We start from the raw sequence: 7,500 nt of genomic DNA, 5'->3' as shown, positions 1-7,500 counted from the left end.
TGATTCAGAATCGCCAGACCACACGGAGGTCTGACTGACCCTCTCCCTAGTAATCCGGAGGAAAATTACCCCCCTTTCTTGTAATCCGTGCACTAGAGGTGACAGAGGGGACCCAAGGCGCGAAAGTACCCGACCTCCTGGAGCCCTCGCTGGGATCCGGGAGGCAAATGGCACCTCATCGGGACTTCCAGGGAAGTTCGGCCATCTGGTCGCCCCCATTGGAAAGCATTGCGGGCGACCAGATGGCCGAGGCGATCCGGGAGACCAGATGGCCGAGGGGATAGGGGCGACCAGATGGCCGAGGGGATACGGGCGACCAGATGGCCGAGGGGATACGGGCGACCAGATGGCCGGGCACGAAAGGGACGCCATCCGGTCGCCCCGTGCCCCCACGAAGGAGGGAGCGGGCGCCCGGGGCATGCCGGGCCGGAGGCCCGGGGCCCCAGCCGGGCCACAGCCATGGAGGCTGCCAGGGGCCGGCGGGCCCTCCGACCCGGGGCCCGCTTACACCTTGACAAGCAGGGGAGGCCTGCAAGGGACCGACGGACCCCTGTCCTGGGCCCTGGGTGGAGCGGCAGCCCAGGGGACCGGGCCCAGGGCCGGAGCGCCCGACCCGGGGCCCCGACCGGGCCCCTGGACCCAGCCGGGGCTCCCAGGCCCGGAGGCACAGGGGAAGCCTCCCCGGGCCCGCCGGACCCCGTCCCGGGCACCCTGCCCCGCGGCAGGACCCAGGACGGAGCCCGGGGTGGGGAGGCCACCCTCCCCGGGGCCCCTGAGGGCCCCGGGTGGGGCTCCTGAACCCAGCCAAGCACGGGGAGGCTCCCCGGGCACCACGGAACCCCGTCCCGGGACTCTGGCAGTGCGGCAGGCCGGGGGACAGGGCCCAGGGACGGAGCGCCCCACCCGGGGCCCCGGCCGGGCCCCTGGACCCAGCCGGGGCTCCCAGGCCCGGAGGCGCAGGGCGAGCCTCCCCTGGCACGCCGGACCCCGTCCCGGGCACCCTGCCACGCGCCAGGACCCAGGACGGAGCCCGGGGTGGGGAGGCCGCCATCCCCGGGCCCTCAGGGGCCCCGGATGGAGCTCCTGAACACAGACAAGCAAGGGGAGGCTCCCCGGGCACATCGGAACCCCTTCCCGGGCCCTTGGCAGTGCGGCAGGCTGGGAGACAGGGCCCAGGGCCGGAGCACCCGACCCAGGGCCCGCCCGGGCCCCTGGACCCAGCCGGGGCTCCCAAGCCCGGAGGCGCATGGGACGCCTCCCCGGTCCCTCCGGACCCCGTCCCGGGCACCCTGCCACGCAGCAGGACCAAGGACAGAGCCCGGGGTGGGGAGGCCGCCCTCCCCGGGCCCTCAGGGGCCCTAGCCACTGCTCCTGAACCCAGCCAAGCAAGGGGAGGCTCCCCGGGCACATCGGAACCCCTTCCCGGGCCCTTGGCAGTGCGGCAGGCTGGGAGACAGGGCCCAGGGCCGGAGCACCCGACCCGGGGCCCGCCCAGGCCCCTGGACCCAGCCGGGGCTCCCAAGCCCGGAGGCGCATGGGACGCCTCCCCGGTCCCTCCGGACCCCGTCCCGGGCACCCTGCCACGCAGCAGGACCAAGGACAGAGCCCGGGGTGGGGAGGCCGCCCTCCCCGGGCCCTCAGGGGCCCTAGCCACTGCCCCTGAACCCAGCCAAGCAAGGGGAGGCTCCCCGGGTACATCGGAACCCCTTCCCGGGCCCTTGGCAGTGCGGCAGGCTGGGAGACAGGGCCCAGGGCCGGAGCACCCGACCCGGGGCCCGCCCGGGCCCCTGGACCCAGCCGGGGCTCCCAAGCCCGGAGGCGCATGGGACGCCTCCCCGGTCCCTCCGGACCCCGTCCCGGGCACCCTGCCACGCAGCAGGACCAAGGACAGAGCCCGGGGTGGGGAGGCCGCCCTCCCCGGGCCCTCAGGGGCCCTAGCCACTGCTCCTGAACCCAGCCAAGCAAGGGGAGGCTCCCCGGGCACATCGGAACCCCTTCCCGGGCTCTTGGCAGTGCGGCAGGCTGGGAGACAGGGCCGGAGCACCCGACCCGGGGCCCGGCCGGGCCCCTGGACGCTGCCGGGGCTCACAAGCCCGGAGGTGCATGGGACGCCTCCCCGGTCCCTCCGGACCCCGTCCCGGGCACCCTGCCACGCAGCAGGACCAAGGACAGAGCCCGGGGTGGGGAGGCTGCCCTCCCCCGGGCCCCTAGGGGCCCCGGACAGAGCTCCTGAACCCAGACAAGCAAGGGGAGGCTCCCCGGGCACAACGGAACCCCTTCCTAGGCCCTTGGCAGTGTGGTAGGCTGGGAGACAGGGACCAGGGCCGGAGCACCCAACCCGGGGCCCGGCCGGGCCCCTGGACCCAGCCGGGGCTCCCAAGCCCGGAGGCGCATGGGACGCCTCCCCGGACCCATGGAGCCCGTCCTGGGCATTGAGCCATGCCGTTGGCCTGGAGATGGGTGCCCCGGACGCAATCTGTGCACGCGAGGTGACAGAGGGGACCCAAGGCGTGAAAGAACCCGACCTCATGGAGCCCTCGCTGGGATCCGGGAGGCGAATGGCACCTCATTAAGACTTCCAGGGAAGTTCGGCCATCTGGTCCCCCCCCATAGGAAAGCGTTGCGGGCGACCAGATGCCCGAGGGGATCCGGGCGACCAGATGGCCGAGGGAATCTGGGCGATCAGATGGCCGGGCATGGAGGTGAAGCCGCCTGGACTCTTCCCCACCCCGTCCCCGTCCCGGGACGAATGCCCGGGACGCATGGAGCCCGTCCTGGCCACTTGACGTCCCGTCCTGGGCATTGAACCATGCCGTTGGCCTGGAGAAGGGAGCCCCCGGACGCCCGGGGGAGGCCTGCCCGGGACCCGTGGAGCCCTTCCCGGGTACTTTGCCAATGCCGTTGGCCTCATGGAGATGGGTGCCCCGGACGCCCGGGGGAGGACTGCCCGGTACCCGTGGAGCCCTTTCCGGGTACGTTGCAACGCCGTTGGCCTCCTGGAGATGTGTGCCCCGAACGCCCGGGGGGAGGGCTGCCCGTGGAGCCCGCCCTGGGCACTTTGACATGCCGTCGTCCTGGAGGTGGGAGCCCCGGACGCCCGGGGGAGGGCTGCCCGGGAACCATGGAGCCCTTCCCGGGTACTTTGCCATCCCGTTGGCCTCCTGGAGATGGGTGCCCCGGACGCCTGGGGGAGGTCTGTCCGGGGCCCATGGAGCCCGTCCTGGGCAGTGTGACATGCCGTCGGCCTGGAGGTGGGAGCCCCGGACGCCCGGGGGAAGGCTGCCCGGGACCCGTGGAGCCCTTCCCGGGTACTTTGCCATCCCGTTGGCCTCCTGGAGATGGGTGCCCCGGACGCCCAGGGGAGGTCTGTCCGGGACACGTGGAGCCCGTCCTGGGCATTGAGCCATGCCGTTGGCCCGGAGAATGGAGCCCCCAGACGCCCGGGGGAGGTGTTGCCCAGGCATATCTCATCTGGTCCCCCGGGCAGAGAACCACCAGCCCTGGAGAGGTGTCCGGGCGTACCCTGCCCCTAGTAATCCGGAGGGAAATTACCCCCCTTTCTTGCAATCCGTGCACGCGAGGTGACAGAGGGGACCCAAGGCGTAAAAGAACCCGACCTCATGGAGCCCTAGCTGGGATCCGGGAGCCGAATGGCACCTCATCGGGACTTCCAGGGAAGCCCGGCCATCTGGTCGCCCCATTGGAAAGCATCGCGGGCGACCAGAGGGCCGGGATCGAAAGGACTCCCAGCGTCCGGGGGAAGCTGCCCGGGACCCATGGAGCCCGTCCTGGGTACTTTGACATTCCGTCGGCCTGGAGGTGGGAGCCCCGGACGCCCGGGGGGAGGTCTGCCCGGGACCCATGGAGCCCGTCCTGGGTACTTTGCCAATGCCGTTGGCCTCATGGAGATGGGTGCCCCGGACGCCCGAGGGAGGTCCGCCCGGGACCCATGGAGCCCGTCCTGGGTACTTTGCCAATGCCGTTGGCCTCCTGGAGATGGGTGTCCCGGACGCCCGGGGGAGGACTGTCCCGGACTCATGGAGCCCGTCCTGGGCACTTTGACATGCCGTCGGCCTGGCGGTGGGAGCCCCGGACGCCCGGGGGAGGGCTGCCCGGGACCCATGGAGCCCGACCCGGTCACTCTGTCATGCCGTCAGCCTGGATGGAGCCCCGGACGCCCGGGGGACGAATGCCCGGGACGCATGGAGCCCGTCCTGGGCACTTTTCCGTGCCTTCGGCCTGGAGCCCCCCAGACACCCAGGGGAGGACCACCGTGAAAACCATGGAGCCCGACCTGGGCACTCTGCCATACCGTCAGCCTAGATGGAGCCCCGGACGCCCAGGGGACGAATGCCCTGGACGCATGGAGCCCGTCCTGGGCACTTTTCCATGCATTTGGCCTGGAGCCCCCAGACACCCAGGGGAGGACCACCGTGAAAACCATGGAGCCCGACCTGGGCACTCTTCCATACCGTCAGCCTAGATGGAGCCCCGGACGCCCGGGGGACGACTGCCCAGGAGCCATGGAGCCCGTCCTGGGCACTTTTCCATGCCGTCAGCCTGGATGGAGCCCCGGACGCCCGGGGGACGACTGCCCAGGAGCCATGGAGCCCGTCCTGGGCAATTTGACATGCAGTTGGCCTGGAGGAAGGAAGCCCCGGGTGGCCTAGGGAGGTGTTGCCCAGGCATAGCCCATCTGGTCCCCATGGCAGAGAACCACCAGCCTCGGAGGGGTGTCCGGGAGTTCCCTTCTCCCTAGTAATCCGGAGGAAAATTACCCCCTTTTCTTGTAATCTGTGCACGCGAGGTGACAGAGGGGACCCAAGGCGCGAATGTACCTGACCTCCTGGAGCCCTCGCTGGGATCCGGGCGGCGAATGGCACCTCATCGGGACTTCCAGGGAAGTTCGGCCATCTGGTCGCCCCATAGGAAAGCGTTGCGGGCGACCAGATGCCCGAGGGGATCCGGGCGACCAGATGGCCGAGGGAATCTGGGCGATCAGATGGCTGGACACGGAAGTGAAGCCCCTGTCCCCGTCCCCGTGCCCGTGCCCGGGACGCATGGAGCCCGTCCTGGGCACTTATCCATGCCTTCGGCCTGGAGCCCCCAGACACCCAGGGGAGGACCACCGTGAAAGCCATGGAGCCCGACCCGGGCACTCTGCCATACCGTCAGCCTGGATGGAGCCCCGGACGCCCGGGGGACGACTGCCCGGGACCCATGGAGCCCGTCCCGGGCACTCTGCCATGCCGTCCCGACAAATTCGTACGGACTCCTAACCTTCCGACACGGATCGGAATCGAGCCCTTTCTGACCCAGCAGTTTCAGGCACCCGGGGGACGAATGCCCGGGACGCATGGAGCCCGACCCGGGCACTCTGCCATGCCGCCGGCCTGGATGGAGCCCCGGACGCCCGGGGGACGAATGCCTGGGACGCATGGAGCCCGTCCCGGGCACTCTGCCATGCCGTCGGCCTGGATGGAGCCCCGGACGCCCGGGGGACGACTGCCCAAGAGCCATGGAGCCCATCCCGGGCACTCTGCCATGCCGTCCCGACAAATTCGTACGGACTCCTAACCTTCCGACACGGATCGGAATCGAGCCCTTTCTGACCCAGCAGATTTCAGGTTGATTTGCTATATACTTTACGTACGATTTTATGGGGGCCGATTCCGATCCGGTACGTAAAAGCACATCCGACCGACATGTCGGACAACCACGTACACCCAGGGGATAGGACTGCCCGGGTCACATGGACCCCGTCCTGGGCACTCTGATCTGCGGCCGGCGCCGGGGATCGAACCGTGATCACCAGATGGGGATATCCCAAAAATCTGGCATGGATACGGCCCGCCAGGACAGGTTTGGGCACCCCTGTTGTACGGACTCCCAAGCCCGACAGATTCCTACGGACCTTCTGACACGGATCGGAATCGAACCCAGCAGATTTCGCGTTGACTGCCTCTATATCAGGGGTGCCCAAACCTGTCCTGGCGGGCCGTATCCATGCCAGATTTTTGGGATATCCCCATCTGGGGATCACGGTTCGATCCCCGCCACCGGCAGCAGATTAGCCCAGCACCAGGTGACTCTGGGAAATAGCTGGCGCCGCGGCTAGGGCGGCTGACTCCGGAATCTGGAGATTTTTTTATTTAAGGTTTTTGTAGAGCGCGTAGTAACCCTCGAGCATCCCAGAGATCAGGGTTCGATCCCCGGCACCGGCCGCAGATTAGCCCAGCACCACGTGACTCTGGGCAATAGCTGGCGCCGCGGCTAGGGCGGCTGACTCCGGAATCTGGGGATCACGGTTCGATCCCCGGCACCGGCGGCAGATTAGCCCAGCACCATGTGACTCTGGGCAATAGCTTGCTTAATCTTCCCGACGGCCCCTAGCGCCTAGAGACCCTTACGGGTGATTGTGCGCCTTACAAATGTGGATTATTATTATTATTATTATTATTATTATTTGGGCCGATTCCGATCCGGTTCGTAAAAGCACATCTGCCCGAATCTGTCGGACAACCACGTACGCCCGGGAGAGGACTGCCCGGGACCCGTGGAGCCCGTCCTGGTCACTCTGACCTGCCATCGGCCTGGAGAAGGGAGCGCCGGACGCCCGGGGGGAGGACTGCCCGGGACCCGTGGAGCCCGTCCTGGGCACTCTGACCTGCCGTCGGCCCGGGGAAGGGAGCCCCGGACGCCCGGGGGGAGGACTGCCCGGGACCCATGGAGCCCGTCCTGGGCACTCTGACCTGCCGACGGCCCGGGGAAGGGAGCCCCGGACGCCCGGGGGAGGACTGCCCGGGACCCGTGGAACTCGTCCTGGGCACTCTAACATGCCGCTGACCCGGGGAAGGGAACCCCGGACGCCCGGGAACCGTGGAGCCCGTCCTGGGCACTCTGACAAGCCGTCGGACCGGGGAAGGGAGTCCCAGATACCCGGGACCCGTGGAGCCCGTCATGGGCACTCTGACAAGCCGGTGTCCCGGGGAAGGGAGCCCCGGACGCCCGGGACTCGTGGAGCCCGTCCTGGGCACTCTGGCATGCCGTTGGCCTGGGGAAGGGAGCCCCGGACGCCCGGGGCCCGTGGAGCCCATCCTGGGCAGTTTGACATGCCGTTAGCCTGGGGAAGGGAGCCCCGGACGCCCGGGGGGGGGAGGACTGCCAGGGACCCGTGGAGCCCGTCCTGGGCACTTTGACCTGCCGTTGGCCTGGAGATGGAAGCCCCGGATGCCTGGGGGAGGACTGCCCGGGACCCATGGAGCCCGTCCCGGGTACTTTGCCATGCTGTTGGCCTCCTGGAGATGGGTGCCCCTGACGCCCGGGGGAGGACTGCCCGGGACGTATGGAGCCCGTCCCGGGCACTTTTCCATGCCGTCAGCAGGGATGGAGCCCCGGACGCCCGGGGGACGACTGCCCAAGAGCCATGGAGCCCGTCCTGGGCAATTTGACAAGCCGTTGGCCTGGAGGAAGGAAGCCCCGGGTGGCCTAGGGAGGTGT

The sequence above is a fragment of the Lissotriton helveticus genome, chromosome 8 (assembly GCF_964261635.1).
Source record: "Lissotriton helveticus chromosome 8, aLisHel1.1, whole genome shotgun sequence".
NCBI classification, from domain to species: domain Eukaryota; kingdom Metazoa; phylum Chordata; class Amphibia; order Caudata; family Salamandridae; genus Lissotriton; species Lissotriton helveticus.
This window is presented reverse-complemented; position numbering follows the sequence as displayed.